The sequence below is a fragment of the Microtus pennsylvanicus genome, chromosome 19 (assembly GCF_037038515.1).
Source record: "Microtus pennsylvanicus isolate mMicPen1 chromosome 19, mMicPen1.hap1, whole genome shotgun sequence".
Lineage (NCBI taxonomy): Eukaryota > Metazoa > Chordata > Mammalia > Rodentia > Cricetidae > Microtus > Microtus pennsylvanicus.
The window spans coordinates 40,492,184-40,513,949 of NC_134597.1; the positions used below are offsets into that span (position 1 = coordinate 40,492,184).

The 21,766-nt window shown below is 38.3% G+C and overlaps 1 long non-coding RNA gene across 1 annotated transcript in view; it reads left to right on the top strand.

The window, feature by feature from the left end:
• LOC142838410 (uncharacterized) overlaps nucleotides 1–21,766 on the top strand; it is a 30,686-nt gene continuing 8,920 nt past the window's right edge. Inside the window, exon 1 of the long non-coding RNA XR_012908565.1 lies at nucleotides 1–90. This is a non-coding gene — a long non-coding RNA (uncharacterized LOC142838410). The remainder of the gene's footprint in view (nucleotides 91–21,766) is intronic.

The following is a 21,766-nucleotide window of genomic DNA, read 5'->3' on the forward strand; positions in this document are numbered from 1 at the left end:
AATTGAACTCAGGACCTCTGGAAAAGCAGTCAGTGCTCTTAACCACTGAGCCATCTCTCCAGCCCTAGGAATACCACAAGCTATGCCATGGTGAGTATAGGGTGTTCAGAGAAGGTCTGTTGAACTGTCATTTCTGCTGGGATTTGGATGGACCATGAGCCAGGCTGTGGTTCTGTTGCCCTATGTAATGACCTGGGCAGTGGTTGTTGTCCTCTGTGCCTCCCTGTATATGGATTTCCTGGGAAGAGGGACACTCTGCAGCCCCGGCAAGGTAGAATATTATACTTGTAATATCACTGTCCAGTGTACACACAGAGTCATGCTTTTGGTGTGCAGTGGGAAGACAGATTTGAAAACTTATAGTTTTATTTCTAGAAGTTCTGAATATTACATTCTACTTTCAAGTTTGTCTTATAAATGTTTCAAATAATTTAAAAGCTGGCAGAACTATGGTGATGTTGACTGTCTTTTAGCAATACATGATTAAAATGTTTCTAATTTGTCTGATACTACTAGCCACAATGATGTCATTCAGTGATATTTAGTTCCAGGTGACAAAAAGAGTTTCTGAGCTGCAGAGGTTTCTTAGGTGTGTATGGTGTTGGGCAGGTAGATAGGGCAGAATCTATATCTTGTGCCATAATCCATGTGACAGGAAGCAGAAATTATACTATATTGCTTTGGTATTGGGCATCAGTGAGACTGGGTTTACCTGAAAACATAACAAGACCGAAGGAGAGGTCTCTAGAGCATGGGGCCTCGCTGTTTGGAACAAATACCAGTAGCTGTAGGGTCAGAAAGAAGAGTTTATGGGTCATTTTGAGGTAGTTTTGTGAAAATTGTGAAGTCTTTATTTATTTAATTTCTCTACACATAGAATCATAGGTAGGTGAGTAACATTTTTTAAGATCACATGTCTTCTAAGTTTTCTTTGGTCTTTTTATTAATAGTTAATGATATTTTTCTGCCTATTCTCTCTTCTTTTTCTCTCCATCTCCTTTATTCTTTCTCAAATATTGTACACATTCTTGATTGTTGTTGCTTTTTCCCCCCAAGACAGGGTTTCTCTGTAGCTTTGGAGCCTGTCCTGGAACTTGCTCTGTAGACCATCTGACTTTGAACTCACAAAGATCCACGTGTCTCTGCCTCCCGTGTGCTGAGATTAAAGTGTGCATCACCACAACCCAGCAAGAATTCATATTATGTCAATTTGTGTACTATTTTTTCATAATCCCACTGATTACTCTGGGTGTTTCCACTATGAATATAACTTTGTAATCAGTTTTCCTGTTATAAATTGTTTTGCATTGTCATTTTAATGTATTTATCATGCAAATTTACCACACACATCATCTTAATTTTGATGCATCATGTTTCCAAGGGTCATTTATTTACTTCTTTATTTATTTTGGTTTTGTTGCTATTATCGTTAATCTGAGAGACTTTTGGTTTATTTGATAAAAGCCATTATGGATGTTGGCAGATGGCTCATCACATACTCATTTTGGAGAAGACCTATGTTCAGATACCTAACGCAAGTTGTTAGGCTCATAACTCTTCCATTTCAGATCCAAAGCATCTGAACCCTTCTTTTTTGTATGTCACCTGCATACATATGGAAGATATTCTAACTCATGTAAAATATATGCAAAAAATAACAATAAACTTGTTTTCAAAAGTACTTTTGACTTATAAAGCAATTAAAGTAAAACAAGTTGCTTTAGGTGTACACTGATTCTTTAAAAAATCTGTTATCTTGCATTTTGTTTAAAAATGTTTTCATTTCCTCACTCTGATTGCAGACTTACAGGCAATTATCAATCATGGGATACAAATAGTGTCTAAGTGACCCTAGGAGACATCCTATTCCTTACTATAAGATAATGAGATCCTTTTAGTAGTCAAAACTATTTTCTACGAAGTTAAGACATGAGAAGGTTTCAAGGGAATCTCTCCAATTTTGGTGGAACATCCCTCCTCACCCAAGCCATTTTTTGTTATTGTTAAAGGAGAGAGAACTGAAGTCTATAGGATGAGTGCTGGTCAGTGATTTCTTAGAGTTTGATTTTGGTTAAAATCTTGTAGTTTTTATTTAAAGGAGCACAATATGTCTTTGTGTCTTTGTCATCTATGTTATTGATTTTATTAATTGTTATTTAAGAATATTCTTCATTTCTGGAAAATAATGGTCTCACTAACTTTGTATTCAAAAAATTTCTCATGTTATTAGTTCCTTGAGTTTTTATTGGTTTGGGAAGTTTCTGTGGAGAGACAGTACTAGTTTTTTCTTCTTTATCTTATATGTTTGCCATTTTCCATTTTCTGGCATATCTATCTTCATGTTTGTGTTTTTGCTGGTCAAGTGACTGATGCTATTAGTACATTGCCTTTAGATCTTTAAAATATTTTTGTATAATATTGTCTTTTTCTCTTAATTAGCCTCAGCTATCAGCATGACATAGCTTAGAGTGATCTGAGAAAACACCAATTAGGGCATTCCTAGATCAGAATGTCTGATTAAATTGTCTGAGAGAGATTGTGTTGGTTTTGATTGATATGGGAAGGTTTTTCCACTGTGTTGGCAATATCCCTGAGCAAGCAGCTCTGGGATAGATAGAAGAGCTAGCTAAGCACAAGACAGTGACAAAACAAGAGAGAAAGCCAGAAAATAATGGTTCCACATGTTTTGCCTTTAGCTATTATTTTTAGCTTGAGTATCCGCTTTAAGCTCCCATAATTAAGAATTGTGAAATAGGGTTAACAACCAAATAAACTTACTCATTACCTGAGTTGCTTTTGATTAGATAATGTAATAGCAGCAACAGAGAAGAAAGTTGGAACAAAAATGGGACTCAAGTGCTGCAAAAGACTTTGGAATGTTGACTGTTATAAGAATGCTACAGATATCATAAAACTGAACAAAAAGCCTAATCAGCTGTTCTTTTGGGACCTAGAAGATGGAAATGTTGAGAGTAATGGCAGAGAGTGGAGGTCAAAGTCATAAAATTTTTGTGGGTTGTAAGCTCTGCAGGGAACCATGGAGTTGGCCTGACCTAACTTCCTTGAGAGACCTGTGTCATAGGTTTTTCAGGTTAAAGTAAGCCCATGGTTCCTGGGTCACAATATACCTCCCAGTTCCAGTTGAATTCCCTCAGATAGTGAAACGTTCAGGCTGATTTGTGTTTCTTTGTATGATCCCTTAGTAGTCAAGGAATCATGAAAGTTTAACATGACAATTCAATTTAAACATTAATCTTGTGTACACTGTATAGCTTGCAAATTTTATTATATCCTGGTGTATACAGATGCCTAGGCTTGCAATAATTATAAAAATTATTTTAATTACAAGACTGCTTAGCCAATAGCTTAGGCTTTTTATTAAGTAACTCTTACATCTAAAATTAACCTATTTCTATTAATCTTTGTGTCATCACATGACTGTGGCCTACCAGTAAGGTTCCATCCAGCATCTTTCTCCTTCGGCAGCTACATGGCATCTCCCTGACTCTGTCTTCTTTTATCCTTTATCTCTGCTTGGAATTTCCACTTGTTCTATTCTGTGAAGCCATAAGCCCAAAGTAGCTTCTTTATTAACCAATGGTAATAAAACATCTTCATAGCATACAGGAGGAATCGCACATCACCTCCTATTTTCTGTCTAAATAAAAAGGAAGGTTTCGATTTTGACATAGCAAGATTACATATAATGAAACCATTATCCAGCAAGAATTAGAGTTACAATATTTAGTCCCTTTACACTTGGCAAGTTAAGAAAAATACTATATCATCTATTCCATCTTTTTGAGTCTAAGGTTTTATGTCTAATCTATTTTTTTATAATTATAAAACTGTCTCTTTCTTCAACTCCATCAAAGAATCCAGAAGGATATACTACTACCTAAGTAAACAGGAAGTACGTTGTAAGCAACTTCTAAAACTCTAGAATTGACAAAGACATCTTGCTGCCTGGACAGTCACCCAAAGTTCTTCTGTAACAGTGGGACGTCCATCTCCAGCCTATAGGCCCATAGTGTCTGGCAGGCTTTTCCATGAAGCAGGAAATTTCAAAGACAGTTCTGCCTATATTGGCAGTTTGTTAGTCACCTTTTTTTGTGGATCCTGCAGAATGTCTGGCAGACTCTTGCATGGAGCAGGAACTTTGAATGACTTTCTCACCTTCTTTAGGCAACTTTAGCAGTCATTTTTCTGTGGGTCCTGAGTGTCCAGTTTATAAAACATACCATGAAGCAATTCCAGCAGAAGTTTCTTGCCCAAATGGCTAGTCACATTGAAGGCAAATTCCATAATGAGATTCTTTAATGCCCATCAACCTCTCTGAAATAATATGTGCTGCCAGAGGCAGATGTGGCTCACTGTCATGAAAAGTCCTAAGTTTTTAAAACATTTTAAATGCCATATTATGTATGTCTCCATATTATATTATATTATATATAATATATTATATATATTATGTAAGTCTCCAATGTTTGCTTTCTCCATTTTCTTTAAGTGGGTATTTAGTGCTATGAACTTTCCTCTTAGCATTGCTTTCATAGTGTCCCATAGGTTTGAGTATGTTGAAAGCCTCTAGAAGACACATTTATTAAAACACTATGCTTGCCTGGCCTCCCTTGCCTACTCAGGCATCATCTGGCCTTTCTGTTGTGTGTATGCATCACTGCCTGTGGGCTGTATAGGTAGAGGCAGGTTTGGGGTTTCCTGGAATAAGCCTTAAATCAGTAGAGGCTTAGACTGATCATCTTCTCTAAGTCCATGATGAGGAAAGGGCTTCTCAGAGTGTTGCCACCTCACCTCCTGTTCCCCAGCAGCTGCCACCGGAGCCTGAACCCCTCCCTCCTCTTCATCCCCTTATGATGGCAGTGCTTTCTCTAAGCTTTCCAAGCTGTGACTGTCCAACTGGAACATGAGTAATAAAATCTTGGAGAAATTGGGGATATTATATTATATTATATTATATTATATTATATTATATTATATTATATTATATTATATTCCTTTCTAGGACTGGTTTCTATAGCAGCTAGTATGGCTACTGGGATTAAAGGTGTGTGTTACCACTGCCTGGTCAGTAAGACTGACCAGTGGGGCTGTTTTACTCTTTGAACTTCAGGCAAGCTTTATATATTACAACATAAATGAAATGCCACTACATCCAATACAGGATGAGCCTGTCTTCCCAAAACTACTTCAACTGCCTGCAGCTGTTCCTGGGGTAGGCTTTTATGTCAATGAGCTGTGTGTCTGGGAAGAACTTTTGTCACAGGAACATAGTCTAGGCTTGTATCCATGGTCTCTTAGTGTCTGCAGTACACCTATCTAGGACCTTCTGACTTTCATGGTTTCCATAGAGAAGTCAGGTGTAAGTCAAATAGGTTTACCTTTATAAGTAACTTGACCTTTTTCCTTTGCAGCTCTTAATATTCTTTTTTTATTCTGTATGTTTTGAGTTTTAATTCTTATATGGAGATTTTTTTTATCCAGTCTATTTCTCTATGCTTCTTGAACCTTTATTTTATTTTATTTTATTTCTTTATTTTATTTCTTTATTCTGTATGTTTTGAGTTTTAATTCTCATATGGAGATTTTTTTATCCAGTCTATTTCTCTATGCTTCTTGAACCTTCATAGGAATAACTTTCTTTAGGTTGGGAAAGTTTTCTTCTATAATTTTATTAAATATATTTTCTGGACCGTTAATCTGTACTTCTTCTACCCCTATTATTCTTTGATTTGGTCATTTTATTGTGACCCAGATTTCCTGAATGTTTTGTGATGCGAATTTGTTGGATTTGCTGTTTTCTTTGATCAGTGCATTTATTTTCTCTGTGGTATCATCAGTGTCTGAGATTCTTTCTTCTATCTCTTGTATTCTGTTGGTAATACTTGTCTTAGTAGTTCCTGTTCGTTTACCCAGATTTTCCATCTCCTGCCTTCCTTGGTTTGGTTTTCTTCATTACCTCCATTTCATTCTTCAAGTCTTGAACCGTTTCCCTTACCTGTTTGATTGCTTTTTCTTGTTTCTCTTGTTTTTCTTGGGTATCTTGGAGAGATTTATTCATTTCCTCTACCTTTTTGTTTGTCATCTCTATTTCTTTAGGGCAGTTTTTCACCTCCTGTTTAAAGTCCTCTATTATTTTCATATAGTTCCATTTAAAGTCGATTTCTTCTATTTCTTCTGGAGTAGGGTGTTCAGTTCTTCTTGTTTTGCGATCCCTGGATTCTGGTGATGTCATGTTGCCTTTCAGGTTGTTGGAGGAATTCTTGCATTGGTGCCTGCCCATCACTTCCTTCAAATGGAGCCAGGAGAGGCCTGGTGTCTTGGTTCAGTCTTTGCTGTGACTGAATCTCTGGGTGGATCTCCTCAGTGTAGAAGCAGGAACTGTTCCTGTCTGTATGGAACTCCTCAGCACTGAAACAGGGAAGCCTGGTAGCCTAAAGACCCACGGACAGAAGGGCTAACGTGGGAAGCAGGGCGGGGTCGAGTAGAACACAGGAGACCCTGCAGCACAAGGTGAAAGTGCCCTCGCTCCCTTGCAGGGGACCTTCAGGCCTGCCTGATAGGCAGGCATTCACCCCTCTGGGTGGGTAGCCTTGGTGCAGGAGCAGGAAACTATTCCTGAGCCAAGGACCTTGCAGACAACAGGGCAGGCTTGGGGGGGGGTCTAATTTTTATTGCATCTTTAAATGAGCTGCACAAATATAATACCTTAAACAAGAACATATATATATATATATATATATATATATATATATATATATATATATAACAAAATTGACCTTAAATTTTTATCAATAGGTCAAAATCTATGCAAATGCAAAGTATTATCTCTATTTCATGGCTCCTTTAAATGTAAACAAATGTTTATAAACAATATTTCGGAATTTGGTAGTAGTTCTCTCCATACTCCTTCCTACTTTTTGTTTGTAGGGATTTCTGCATGGGCTTGCATCAGCCCCTGAAAGAAGCCTCTTTAATAACAATTAAGCTAAACAGCAATCTATGATAATAGCAGAAAATAGTTATGAATCATTTCATTGATATTTTTTCTTGGTCAACTGTATTTGGTTCTACCCTTGTTCTCTGAGCCATTCAAGTTCCAGCTCCTGGCCATGTAGGCAGTGTCAGTTATGGACTTCCTCTCACAGTATGAGCTTCAAGTTAGACCAGTCATCTATTGGCCACTAAGCAAGTTCTGAGTCACCAGTGCCCCAGCGTATCTTGCAGGTAGTACAAGTGTGGGTTGAATGTTTTGTGGTTGGCTTGGTGTCGCAGTTCCACTGGTAGCCTTATGTGGTTACAGAAGATGGCTAGTTCAACCTCCTCTTGCATACTAGGAGTCCTCACTAGGGTTACCTTTATAGGTTCCAGAAAGTTTTCGCTACACTGTTTCCACATCCCCTGTTAAAAGTTCCCCTATTCCAGTTATCTCTCCCTGTCTTCTCCCCACCTGTCTTTTCTTCACTCACCTGATCCTTCCTGATCCCATCCCCACCTGCCTCCAGTGCACCCATAAAATCTGTTTTATTTCTTCTTACCAACGAGATGCATTCATCTCCCGTAGAGCTGTTCTTGTTACTTAGCCTTTCTGTGTCTATGGAGTGTACTGTGATTAACTGTGATTACTGTGATTATACTTTAACTGGTAATATCCACCCATAAGTAAATACATGCCATGTTTATCTATGTGATTCTGTGTTTCCTCACCTAGGATATTAAAGAACTCAAGAAACTAGACAACAACAAACCAAATAATCCAATTATAATGGGGAACACCTCTAAACAGAATTCTCAGTAAAGGAATCTAAAGTGACTGAGAAACACCTGAAGACATGTTCAACATCCTTAGCCATTAGGGAAATGAATATCAAAACTACTTTGAGATTTCATCTTACAAGTCTTAGAACTGTTAAGATCCATAACACAAGTGACAGCTAATGCTGGCAAGGGGATTCATTGCTGTTGCAAGTGCAAACTTGTACAGCCAATGTGGAAATTAATATGCAGTCCTCAGGAAATTGGGAGTCAATCTACCTCAAGACCAATGTATACCACTCTTGAACATATACCCAAAAGATCCTACCATAAGGACATTTGCTCAACTGTGTTCATGGTGGCTTTGTTCATAAAAGCCATAAACTACTATATCTGGGAGACAGTGTGTTGATTGATGATTGATGTGTGATGGCTCCTCCACTGTGGGTTGCAATATCTCTAAGAAAGTGGGCTTGGGATACAAAAGGCACCAATCTGACTAGGCAAGAGAGAAAGCCAGGAAACAATCTTTGTCCATGTATTTTTGCCTTCAACTATTAGCTTGCTTTTCTATCCTAGGCTCCCAAAATGATGAAGCCAAAATACCCCCACTCATTGCCTGAGCTGCTTTTCATTAAAAGATTTAATCAGAGCAACATAAATGCAAGTTAGAACAAAAAATGGAAAACCAAAAGTAATATTGTTGCTAGGCAGAACCTGGGAATGATGTCCCTTGGAAGAGTATAGAAGATATCAAAACTTTAGGTGGCAAAAAAATAGAAAGTAGTACACAGAATTAATTAGCTTTTCTTGTAGGATCAGAAAGATGGAAATGTTAAGAGAAATGATAGAAAGTGGAGATTGAAATCATAGAATTTCAGTTGAAATTGATTAAGGTAGAGGTCGTTTGTGTGATATTTTGGCTCCAAAATATGTCTTTTTCTGCCTGTGACCTGGAAATTTAGTAAAGCAGAATTTAAAAATATGAGCTAATTTCTTAAATGGAATATTGAATGTGGTGGATGGTTATTACTGATGATTCATTCAAGACCATAGTGGAAAAAAAACAAGTGGGGCAGAAATAAATGAAAATGAAAAGGCAGTTTCTTATGGCAGTCAATTACTGGAACAGGCTGGGATTTTCAAGGATTTTATCACCATTATAGAGAAGGACCTTGCTATGGAATGGAAGCCTAGCAAGGTGCTCTAAGGGTAAGACTCCATTCACATAAGCATTCAACTTATGGAAGGCGTAAGCAAAGTGATTCCCAACTGTAACCCTAAATGCATTTTTCTTCATTGGTGACCATGAGCCTATAGTGACCCAGGTCAGGATGTAATTGATTGAATAAAAACCTCCCATATAGGAAGATGTATTTGAACATGTCTCTTTTCTTGGCAACTTTCATTTGATTGCTTGTGAATCCAGTAGGAGGATGAGCCTTTCTGGATGAAATTCCTCATTGGACACGTGATATGAGTTTCTATAGCCTCAACCCATTCCCTGTTCTTTGTGCCTGCTATGTTGTGGTTGAAACTAATTGGTCAGCTTTCTTCTTTTGCTGTCATGACTTCCCTACCATTATAAACTCTATCACTAAATCACATTAGATTCAGTAGAATTACCTGCTATTTGATGCTAAGACAGTTTGGTAGCCTACAGTTTTCATTTTTGTTTGTTTATTTCTGAATACAAGATTTGTCTGTGTAGCCCTAGATGTCCTGAAAGTTGCTCTATATACCAGGCTGGCTTCAAACTCAGAGATCCCCTGAACCTGATTCCCAAGTACTGGGATTAAAAGTGGGCCTGGATTTTTTGTTTTTATATTGTTCTATGATGATTTTTGTTCCTATCAAGCATATGCTGTTGTACTGAGCTTCACCCATATCTTGAATTTTAAAATTTGACAGAGGGTATCATTATGTTTCCCAGGATGGCATGTATTCATGACATTGATACTGGTTGTGCTTTCTGAGCCATTGGATTGCAGGTGCATCACCTTCTTCTTCCTGCCTATTTTGTTTGGTTTGAATTTTTATTTTAATATGAGTATTTACTTGTACATGGATATGTACCATGTAAGTGCCTGATCCTTATATTGATTAAAAGATGGAACTAGAAACGCTGAACTTGGAATAATGAATAGTTGTGATCCCCCCATGTAATTCCTTGAGTCAGACCAGGAGTACTCTTTACTGTTGAAACATGTTTCCTGCTCAGTGTTGATTATTTGTGATCAACATAAATATTTGATGTTTTCATTTGTCCATTTATAAGAGTGGTATTGCTGGGTAGGTTGATCCCAAATTTCCTGAGACACCACACTGCTTTCCATAGTGGTTGCACAAGTTTGCATTCCCACCAGCAATGGATGAGTGTACCCTTTACTACACATCCTCTCCAGCAAAGGCTATCGGTGTTTTTGATTTTAGCCATTCTGACAGGTGTAAGATGGTATCTCAAAATTGTTTTGATTTGCAGTTTTCTGATCACTAAGGAGGTTGAGCATGACCTTAATTGTCTTTTGGCCATTTGAACTTCTTCTGTTGAGAATTCTCTGTTCAGTTCAGTACCCTATTTTTTAATTGGGTTAAGTAGCATTTTAACATCTAGTTTCTTGAGTTCTTTATATATTTTGGAGATCAGACCTTTGTCTGTTGCAGGGTTGGTGATGATCTTCTCACAGTCAGTGGGTTGACAGTGTCCTTTGCTTTACAGAAGATTCTCAGTTTCAGGAGGTCCCATTTATTCAATGAGGTCCTTAATGTCTGTGCTGCTGGGGTTATACGTAGGAAGTGGTCTCCTGTGCCCATATGTTGTAGAGTACTTCCCACTTTCTCTTCTATCAGGTTCAGTGTGTTTGGACTGATATTGAGGTCTTTAATCCATTTGGACTTGAGTTTTGTGCATGGTGATAGATATGGATCTATTTTCATTCTTCTACAGGTTGACATCCAGTTATGCCAGCACCATTTGTTGAAGATGCTTTCTTTCTTCCATTGTATACTTTTAGCTCCTTTATTGAATATCAGGTGTTCATAGGTCCGTCAGCATTTCTTGGTTTAGCAAGTTTCTGTGGAGAAACAGTTTTAGTTTTCTCCTCTTGATCTTAGAGGCTTACTTTTTCTCATTTCTTGACCTATCTGTGTTTTTCAGTTCTTCATGTTTGATATGGTTAATATATTGATTTTGTGTTAAAAAATCTTCTTCTCCTATATTATCATCTCTACCTTAATTAGCTTCAGCTGTCAACATGATGTAGATTAGAGTCATCTTGAGAGAACATCAGTTGAGGCTTTGCCCAGATCAAAATTGCTACTAACTATGGGAAAATTGTGTTGATTGATGATTCATGTGGGAAGGCTCTTCTCTTCCACTCATGGTTTCAATACCCTAAGAAAGTGGGACTGAGAGGGATAAGTAGGCTAGCTGAACAAGAGAGAGTGACTAAGCAAGAGCGAAAACCAGTAAATATTTTTCCTTAGTGTCTCTTGCCTTCATTTTGTAACTTGAATTTCTATCCTAAGCTTCCACAGTTGTGGGTTGTGATCTGGAAATATCAGTCAAAGAAACCCGTTTATTACCTCACATGCTTTTATTTAGGGAATTTAATCACAGCAAGAAATGAATAAATTAGGTCAAAATGTGGTACACCAAAAGTGATTTTGTTGCTGGGTAGAATGTGGAAACGTTGTCTTTTGGAGGAATGTGGAGGATATTAGGACTTTAGGTGGCAAAAGGAATAGAAAACTGTACAGAGCTTAATTAACAATTCCTGTAGGACTAGGAATATGGGGGTGTTGAAAGTAATGCACACAGTGGAGCTCATTGGATTTCAGTGGGAAATAGATTTCATGAAAAATTTATCTATGGGTCATTTGTATAATATTTTCTTCCCAAATCATTCCAATTTTCTCCATTCCCTGAGAAGTTGAGTAAGGCCAACTTAAAAAGTAGTTGGGAGATTTCTTAGACAAAGCATTGATTCGGTTGGGTATTTATTCCTGATGATTTATTTAGGTCTACAGTGGAAAAAAATGAGTGATGTGGATAGAAACAAAAAGTCAGTTTTGTGGAGAAAAACAACACTAGGAAGATTCAAAGGGCAGTCCTGTCATGAAAAAGAGGACAAAATTACAAGAAGTTTAGAACCATTAAAGAGAAGGCCCTTCTTATTGTTTGAAGCCTAGGAAGGTAACTTAGGGAAAGATTTCATCTGTCCAAGTCTTCAATTTCTCAAAGGAATAGGCAACCTGATTCCTAATCTGAGAAAGCAACTTCATGCAGAAGCTGCTGGAACTCTGAACGAAGCATAGTAGCATCCACAACAACTTAGAAGCCAAATTGTGTGTGTTGTGGAGGGACCCATGTTGTATTGTTTCTGGAAAAAAGAAAGAAGCAAAATTTTAAAGTCATAAATTCTTCCTCTTTAGTTTCAGTTGAACATGGTTTTGTCCATCTGTGTTTGGCAGAGTCAGAAACCCACTGAAGAGACTGTGAAACTTTTTATTGCATGAAGCTGTGAAGATGAAGACAGAGTTGTATTTTTAGATGATAGGATGTTGTAATACCCAAGCTATGAGATATCTGCCATGGAGAACTACATATAGGAGGTAGATATATACATATATATAATAAATATATAAGGATATATATATATATATAATTTTTCATGAATAGTGCTATCTAAGCTCTTTGAAAATGAATCCCTACCTGTCTGAGGCACAGCTAAAGGATTTGTTGTTTGCCCTACTGAGTTTTCGTGTTACCATGAACCAATCTTCCCTCACTGTGTCCACATTTCTCTCTCTCTCTTTTCAAAATTTATTCTTCTTGTAAACACAGGCTGCTTATTCATTTCCCAGGCACCCAGACCCGAAGAATCACAGAGAAACTATATTAATTACAGCACTGTTTGGCCTACTAGCTCAGGCTTCTTAGTAACTTGCTCTTTCATCTTAACCCACGTCTATTAATCTCTGTGTCACCACGAGGCTGTGGCCTACTGATAAGGTTCTGGGGCGTCTTTCTGCTTTGGCAGCTACATGGCCTCTCTTACATTCTGCCTACTCTCTATATATCTCTTCCAACCTGGCTATATTCTGCCTTGCCAAAGCAGCTTTATTCATTAACCAATAAAAGCAACACTTATACAGAAGGACATCACACATCACTTTTCTTATAATATATCCCAACTGCAGTTTTTCTGTTCTCCATTTCTCTCAGTCCTCTCCACAACTCCCTTCTCCACCAGATCCACTCAATCTTCATTTCCCTTCAGAATAGAGCAGACACACAAGAGATATCAATAAAGCCATATATAGCAAATTGAAATTAGACTAGGCACATATCAAAGACTGCATGGATCAATCTAGTAGGAGAAAAAGGGTTCCAAGAGCAGGCAAAAGAGTCAGAGACATTCCCCACTCCCACTGTTAGGAGTTGCACAAAAATAGCATGCTACAAATGATAACACATATAGAGAGGAATTGGGGCAAACTCCTACAGGCTCCATGATTGCTATTTCAGCCTCTGTGAGCTCCTAAGAGCCCTGCTTAGTTGATTCTGTGGCCTGCGTTCTCCTGTATTATTTTAGTTAGAAAAGATTTTGACTATGAATTTTTTTGATATTTTTTTCTGTGTTTTTCGGGTGAGATAGTTCTCCATTTCCTGTTATTATTAGGGTTGGTATTTTTCTAGTGTTTCAGATTTCCTGGATGTTATGTTTCAGGAAATTTTTGGTTTAACATTTTCTTTGATCAATATGTCCATTTCTTTGATCATGCCTTTAAAGTCTGAAATTCTCTGTTCAATATCTTATTTGATTATTTAGATTTTCATTTTCATAATTATTTCAGTTCATATTTTTAATTGCTCCTATTTCTATTTTAAGGTCTTGAACAGCTTCATTTCTGCCAACTGTTTCTTTGTTTGTTTTTGGTTTTCTTTAAGGGATATATTAATTTTCTCCAATACTGCATTTATCTTTTCTCTACTTTTTTTAAAAAGGGATTCATTTACTTCTTTAAGGACTTCTGTCATCTTCGTAAAGTTGGTCTTAATTGTGCTTCAACTCTATTGGAATATTCAGAGCTTGCAGCAGTAGGATACCTGGAATCTGGTAGTGACTTATTGCTCTGGCTGTTGTTGATTGTGTTTTTATGTTGGTGTCCAAGTATCTGGGTTTTAGGAATTTGTGGATCTAGGTACTCATCTCTCAGTTTGTCTTTGTTGCATGGGTGTTATTTTGCTTGGTTTCTATTTGCTTTCTAATTTTCTGCTTTATGTGGCCTATGGTTGAGCAGGTGCTCTCATCCCAAGTTAGAGCTGGAAATCTTACAAATGGTGTTCACCCAATGTTTGGGCATGAAAGGAGAGGAGACCATAGGGAATTTGGAGATAGTGTTGATGGGGACTGAGAGACAGAGGAAGGCCATTTGGAAGGTGGCCTACATAGACTTCTTGCAGATAGTTGAAGTTGAAGGCTACAACACAGAGAAGAGGAGGGAAGTGGGATTGGGGATAGTGTTGTGGAATTATTAAAAGAATGGAGGTGCACAGATAAACCCATGTGAATTTCTGGTGACTTCCATAGGTTCTGGTCCAGCAGAGAGTCTTTACCTCTGTTTTCCTACCTGTTTTTTTTATTTTGGCTCATGTGGCCTGCACTTGAGCAGAGGCTATGCATCTGATATAGGGGTGGGTACATGGTTTTGAGGGTAGCAGCTGTAGGGTTGCTGAAAGATCATGTCTGTGGGAATGTAGGGAGTGTGGAAATTTCATGGGTTTGTGGTCTGCCTATCTGTTCTCACTGGTGTGACATACACATGAGTCTGCCTAAGATGGGAGGTGTAACACAGTCATATTCCTGTTTTTATGAATGGGACTATGCCCTGTGCCATTATATGTTGTAAATCTTTATTTTTTTTATTTTACAACATGTGACAGTCAAGAGATTGTCTAAAATGTCAGAAGAGACTTTGGACATTTGTGATGTTTGGGCTGCTACCGATTATAAGGATCATTGAACTTACACTAAATGCATTTTATTTTTATTTGTATTTATTCTTCTCGTATTCTATATATCCTGATTCAATTCTCACCCTCCTCTACTCATTCCAGTTCCTCCCCCACCAAATCCCATTGTCCCAGCCCCACTGCTTCCTTTTCCCTTAAAAAAAAAAAGAGCAGACCTCCCAGGGAAATCAACAAAATAAATCATACCAAGGTGCAATAAGACTAGGCACAGACTCTTATTTCAAGGCTAGACAAGGCCAATGCAATAGAAGGAAAAGGGTCCTAAGAACAGACAAAAGAGTCAGAGATGCCATGACTCCTACAGTTAGGAGTTTCACAAACACCCCAAGCTGAACTATAGCATGTATGCAGAGGACCTGGCACAGAGCCATGAAGACTCTGTGATTGCTACATCAGTTTTCTTTGAGCCACTATATGCCCTACTTAGTTGATTGTGTGGGCCATGTTCTCCTGATTTCCTCAACCACTGAATGCTACAATCCTCACACCCTCCTTCTACAAGATCAATACAGCTCAAGCTTATGTTTGGGTAAGGATCTCTGATGGGCTTCCATCAGCCCCTGGAAGAAGCCTCTTTAATAACAAGTAGGCCAGGTGTCAACCTATGATTATAGCAAGAAATAGTTAAGAATCATTTTATTGATATCTTTTCTTGGTCAGCTGTTATTTGGTTCTACCCCTGTTCTCTGAGCCATTCAAGTTCTGGTTCCTGGCCATCTAGGCAGTTTTCAGTTATGGGTTTCCTCTCATAGTATGAGCTTCAAGTTAGACCAGTCATTTTTTGGCCATTAAGAAATCTCAGAGTCACCAGTGTCCCAGCATATCTTGCAGGTGGTACAAGTGGGTTGAATATTTTGTGGCTGGCTTGGTGTCCCAGTCCCACTGGGAGCTTTATGTGGTTACAGAAAACGGCTAGTTCAACCTCCATATTCTTGATTACTAGGAACAGTCACTAGGGTCACCTTTATAGTTTCCAGAATGTTTTCACTACAGTTTCCACATCCCCTGTTAAAAGCTTCTCTATTCCCATCATCTTTCCCTGTCTTCTCCACATCTGTCTCTTCCTCGCTCACCTGATCCTTCCTCTTCCCATCCTCCCTGCCTCCAGGATACCCACAAGATCTGTTCTATTTCTGCTTACCAGGGAGATCCATGCATCTCCCCTAGAGCTGTTGTTACTTAGCCTGTCTGTGTCTATGGATTGTACTGTGATTAACTGTGATTACTGTGATTATACTTTACTTAACTGCTAATATCCACCTATAAGTGAGTAAATATCATATTTTTCCACGTGATTATGGGCTTCCTCACCTAGGATATTAAAGAATTCAAGAAACTAGACAAGAACAAAGCAAATAATCCAACTATAATGGGGAACACCTCTAAACAGAATTCTCAGTAAAAGAATCTAAAGTGACTGAGAAACACTTGAAGACATGTTCAACATCTTTAGCCATCAGGAAAATGAATATCAAAACTACTTTGAGATTTTATCTTACACCTGTTAGATTTGTTAAGCTCCATAAATCAAGGGGCAGCTAATACTGGCAAGGACATGTAGCAAGGGGATTCATTTTACAAGTGCAAACTTGTACAGCCAATGTGGAAATCAACATGCAGTCCTCAGGAAGTTGTGAGTCAATTCACCTCAAGACCCAGCTATATCCATATATATATCCAAAAGATCCTACCACAAGGACATTTGCTCAACTGTGTTCAGAGTGGCGTGGTTCATAAAAGCCATGACTGCTGTATCTGGGAGAGATTGTGTTGATGATTCACGTGGGAAGGCTCCTCCAATGAGGGTGGCAATATCCCTAAGAAAGTGGGCTTGGGCTACAAAAGGGAGCTATCTTAGCATGAATGAAGGAGTGACTGGGCAAGAGAGAAAGCCAGGAAACAATCTTTGTCCATGGATTTTTGCATTCAACTATTAACATGATTTTCTATCCTAAGCTCTAAAAATGATGAAGTCAAATTACCCCACTCATTGTCTGAGCTGATTTTGGTTAGAGGATTTAATCAGAGCAACATAAATGCAAGTTAGGACAAAGAAATGGAAAACCAAAAGTAATATTGTTGCTAGGCAGAACCTGGGAATGATGCCTCTTGAAACAGTGTAGAAGATATCTAGACTTTAGGTGGTGAAAAAAATATAGAAAGTTTTACACAGAACTAAATTGGCTGTTCTTATAGGACCAGGAAGACAGAAATGTTAAGAAGAATGCCAGAAAGTAGAGACTGAGATCATAGGATTTCAGTTGGAAATTATAGACTCCATAACAGATTAAGCTAGAGGTCATTGTTTGATATTTTGGCTCCAAAATCTTTCTATTACCTCGATATTTAGTAAAGCACAATTTAAAAAAATGGGCTGATTCCTTAAATGAAATATTGGATCTGTTGGATGGTTATTACTGATGATTCATTCAGGTCTACAGTAAAAAGAAAACACGTGGGGCTGAAATAAATGAAAATGAAAAGGTAGTTTCAGGTGGCCACCAATTACTGAAAGAAGCAGGGATTTTCAAGGAGTTTATTACTATTATAGACAGGCCCTTGCCATGGAATGGAAGTCTAGCAAGGTGCTCCAGGAGTAAGACTCCATCCACATAAACCTTCAATTTATGTAAGGAGTAAGCAAAGTGATTCCTAATCCTAGGAAGCAATTTCATACAAAATCTGCTACACCTGTGGTCCAAGTGTGTTAGTGTCTGTCAATTAAGAAGTTAAGCTTTTCAGGACCACTCATCATGTGCTGGTCCTGGAAACAAGAAAGAATCAAAATTGAGGGTACTGGGTTTTTAGTTTGTGGTTACAATTCAGCATTGTTACTGGCATCCATGTTTGGCAGAGACAGAAACCCAGTGAAGAGATTGTGAGAGTTCATACCATGAAGCTGTGAGGACAAAACCTGGTGTTGTTGTTTTTACTCTTTTGGAGGTCTGCCACCCAGCTCTCAAAAAGTGACATACACTGAGGCTTATTATTATTATTATTATTATTATTATTATTATTATTATTATTATTATTATAAATTTCTGGTCTTAGGCTGTCTTGTTTCTAGCCAGCGTTTCTAAACTAATTGTCCCATCTACCTTTTGCTTCTGGGCTTTTATCTTTCTCTATTCTGTATAAATTTTTATTTACTTCTTATTCTGTGGCTTGCTGTGTATCTGAGTCACTGGCCCATACTTTTCTCTCCTTTTCTTGGTCATCCTTCCTTTTTTTCCTCCAAGATTTCTCCTCCTGTTTATTGTTTCTGCTTGCCAGCCCTTCTTATACTTTTCTACCAAGCTACTGACTGTTCATTAGGCCAAATAGGTATTTTAGACCAGCCCAGTATCATAGCTTCACAGAATTATACACATGCAACATAAAAGAATGCAACACATATTTGTATCATTGAAACAATTGTTTCACAACATAAACAAATATAACACATCTTACAATAATATTCCACAACAGCCAGGGTTGTATTTTGATACAGCCTAGGTTGCATTTTGATAGCATAAGATATTGAGATGCCTAAACTATAAAACATCTTCTGTGGAGAACTAGCTGAATATAGGGAGTGAAATTAACCACAGAGATATATGAAAAGATGCAGGGCTGGGTGGTATGGTGCATGCCTTTAATCCCAGCACTCGGGAGGCAGAGCAGGTAGATGTCTATGAGTTCGAGGCCAGCCTGGTCTACAAGAGCTAGTTCCAGGACAGGCTCTAAAGCTACAGAAAAACCCTGTCTCAAAAAAAAAAAACGAAAACTAGATGCAGGGATAGGGCCATCTAAGCCCTTTGAAACTGAAGCCTTGTGTATCAGAGACAGAGCTACAGGATTTAATATTTGTCCTGCTATGCTTCAATCTTCTCTTGGTTCAATCTTCTCCCACTATGTCTCCATTTCTCTATTTTGCAGTGTAAATGGTGTTCCATATTCTATACCATTGTATGTTGGAAAGATGTAACTTGTTTTCTGATTTTTTAAATTTATTTATTTATTAAAGATTTCTGTCTCTTCCCCGCCACCGCCTCCCATTTCTCTCCCCCTCCCCCAATTAAGTCTCCCCCCAGCCCGAAAAGCAATCAGGGTTCCCTGTCCTGTGGGAAGTCCAAGGAACCCCCACCTCCATCCAGGTCTAGTAATTTGAGCATCCAAACTGCCTAGGCTCCCACAAAGCCAGTGCGTGCAGTAGGATCAGAAACCCATTGCCATTGTTCTTGAGTTCTCAGTAGTCCTCATTGTCCGCTATGTTCAGAGAGTCCGGTTTTATCCCAGGCTTTTCCAGACTCAGGGCAGCTGGCCTTGCTGAGTTCCCAATAGAACATCCCCATTGTCTCAGTGTGTGGGTGCACCCTTCGCGGTCCTGAGTTCCATGCTCGTGCTCTCTCTCCTTCTGCTCCTGATTTGGACCTTGAGATTTCAGTCCTGTGCTCCAATTTGGGTCTCTGTCTCTGTCTCCTTTCATTGCTTGCTGAAGGTTAATATTCAGGAGGATGCCTATATGTTTTTCTTTGGGTTCTCCTTATTTAGCTTCTCTAGGATCACTAATTATAAGCTCAATGTCCTTCGTTTATGGCTAGAAACTAAATATGAGTGAGTACATCCCATGTTCCTCTTTTTGGGTCTGGCTTACCTCACTCAGGATAGTGTTTTCTATTTCCATCCATTTGTATGCAAAATTCATGAAGTCCTTGTTTTTTATTGCTGAGTAGTACTCTAATATGTATAAATTCCATACTTTCTTCTTCCATTCTTCCATTGAAGGGCATCTAGGTTGTTTCCAGGTTCTGGCTATCACAAACAATGCTGCTATGAACATTGTAGAGCATATACTTTTGTTGTATGATAAGGCCTCTCTTGGGTATATTCCCAAGAGTGGTATTGCTGGGTCCAGGGGTAAGTTGATCCCGAATTTCCTGAGAAACCGCCATACTGCCTTCCAAAGTGGTTGCACAAGTTTGCATTCCCACCAGCAATGGATGAGTGTACCCCTTTCTCCACAACCTCTCCAACAAAGGCTATCATTGGTGTTTTTGATTTTAGCCATTCTGACAGGTGTAAGATGGTGTCTTAAAGTTGTCTTGATTTGCATTTCCCTGATCGCTAAAGAAGTTGAGTATGACCTTAAGTGCCTTTTGGCCATTTGAACTTCTTCTGTTGAGAATTCTCTGTTCAGCTCAGTACCCCATTTTATAATTGTGTTGATTAGCCTTTTATGGTCTAGTTTCTTGAGTTCTTTATATATTTTGGAGATCAGACCTTTGTCAGTTGTGGGGTTGGTGAAGATCTTCTCCCAGTCAGTGGGTTGCCTGTGTGTCTTAGCGACAGTGTCCTTTGCTTTACAGAAGCTTCTCAGTCTCAGGAGGTCCCATTTATTCAATGAGGTCCTTAATGTCTGTGCTGCTGGGGTTATACGTAGGAAGTGGTCTCCTGTGCCCATACATTGTAGAGTACTTCCCACTTTCTCTTCTATCAGGTTCAGTGTGTTCAGACTGATATTGAGGTCTTTAATCCATTTGGACTTGAGTTTTGTGCATGGTGATAGATATGGATCTATTTTCATTCTTCTACAGGTTGACATCCAGTTTTGCCAGCACAATTTGTTGAAGATGCTCTCTTTTTTCCATTGTATACTTTTAAGCTCCTTTATCGAAAATCAGGTGTTCTTACATTTGTGGGTTAATGTCAGGGTCTTCTATTCGATTCCATTGGTCGACTTCTCTGTTTTTATGTCAATACCAAGCTGTTTTCAATACTGTAGCTCTGTAGCAGTATTTGAAGTCAGGGATGGTAATGCCTCCAGACGCTCCTTTGTTGTATAAGATTGTTTTGGCTACCCTGGGTTTTTTGTTTTTCCATATAAAGTTGATTTTGTCTTCTCCAGATCTGAGAAGAATTTTGATGGGATTTTGATGGGGATTGCATTGAATCTATAGATTGCTTTTGGTAAATTGCCATTTTTACTATGTTGATCCTCCCAATCCAGGAGCAAGGGAGATCCTTCCATTTTCTGGTGTCCTCTTCAATTTCTTTCTTCAAAGACTTAAAGTTCTTGTCAAATAGATCTTTCACATCCTTTTTCAGAGTTACCCCAAGATATTTTATGCTATTTGTGGCTATCGTGAAAGGTGATGCTTCTCTAACTTCCTTCTCTGTTTCCTTATCCTTATTGTATAGAAAGGCCACTGTTTTTTTGGAGTTGATCTTGTATCCTGCCACAATACTAAAGGTGTTTATCAGCTGTAGGAGTTCTTTGGTAGAGTTTTTGGGGTCGCTTATGTATACTATCATATCATCTGCAAATAACGAGATCTTAACTTCTTCTTTTCTGATACAAATCCCCTTGATCCCCTTATGTTGTCTTATTGTAATTGCTAGAATTTCAAGCATTATATTGAAGAGGTATGGAGAGAGTGGACATCCTTGTCGTGTCCTGATTTTAGTGGGATGGCTTTGAGTTATTCTCCATTTAATTTGATGTCAGCTGTTGCCTTGCTGTAAATAGCTTTTATTATTTTTAGGTATGACCCTTGTATCCCTAATCTCTCCAATACTTTTATCATAAAGGGATATTGAATTTTGTCGAATGCTTTTTCAGCATCTAATGAAATGATCATATGGTTTTTTCTTTCAGTTTATTTATATGATGGATTACATTGATAGATTTTCGTATGTTGAACCAGCCCTGCATCTCTGGGATGAAGCCTACTTGATCATGATGGATAATTTTTCTAATGTGTTCTTGAATTCGGTTTGCCAGTATTTTATTGAGAATTTTTGTGTCGATATTCATGAGTGAGATAGGCCTGTAATTCTCTTTCTTGGTTGGGTCTTTGTGTGGTTTTGGTATCAAGGTAACTGTAGCTTCATAAAAGGAATTTGGCAATGCCTCTTCTGTTTCTATATTGTGAAATACATTAAGGACTATAGGTATTAGCTCTTCTTGGAAGT